Raw genomic sequence first — 920 nt, 5'->3', positions numbered from 1 at the left:
CCCCGGGCGGGAATCGAACCCGCGGCCTAGCGCTTACAAGGCAGACGCACTACCAACCAAGCTAACTAGGCTGGCTCGACGAGGTGAATCTATGTTCTCGAGGCAGCGCAATAGTTCTAAACTAAAACGGACGCGGTACACAAGAGATCAGGAATAGACCGCCTTAACATGCTCTCGAGGCAGTGTACGGTTTCAGTCCACATCGATGGACGGGCGTCGACTATGTGTGGACACACCTTAAGGCTCGTGCACACCTCGTGGATCGAAATTGATTTGGAAGATCAGTTTGTAGAGCTACAAAAGTCCCTAGTACACTTTTCGGATCAACAATACTCTCTCTTAACCCATATGAGACGAACTTTTTCTTCTACGTTGGATCTCGCTGTAATTCGACCGCTTCTAACTCCGGACCGGTACTGAGTAAATATGTCACATGATATTGAAAATAGGTAGTAGGAAATTTTCTTTTCTAACTAATAGACCGATCCCCGATGCAGTCCGACGTGGAGTGACTGAGGTATCACCGAAAAAGAGAGAAGGGTTTGGTCAAATTTGGTGTGACTCGAATGTAGGGCTCGGCTCTTATGGGTTAAGGTGTGTCCGAACATAGTTGACCGGAGGTGGATCGATATCGATGGACGAGATAAATCTATGTTGTCGAGGTCAGTGTGGACGGTTCCGTCAACATCGATCGAAGGCCAATCGATTATGTGTGGACACAGCTTTACATTTCTCATCCTCAAGATTTATGTCAGAGAAAAATAGTAGCGTGTGCAAGAGCCTTAACAAAAGCTCCGAATCTTATGTTGATCCGGGACCCAATTTTTCGCAGCCGTCAAATCTAGTCAGTGTGGACGAAACTTGACTCCTTCTTCGTCTTTTTTCTCCAGTTCTTTACGACTTTTCCATCAAATCTAAAC

This window comes from Diaphorina citri, unplaced genomic scaffold (genome assembly GCF_000475195.1).
Source record: "Diaphorina citri unplaced genomic scaffold, Diaci psyllid genome assembly version 1.1 scaffold1132, whole genome shotgun sequence".
NCBI classification, from domain to species: Eukaryota; Metazoa; Arthropoda; class Insecta; order Hemiptera; family Psyllidae; genus Diaphorina; species Diaphorina citri.
Note: the sequence above shows the minus strand (reverse complement) of the source record.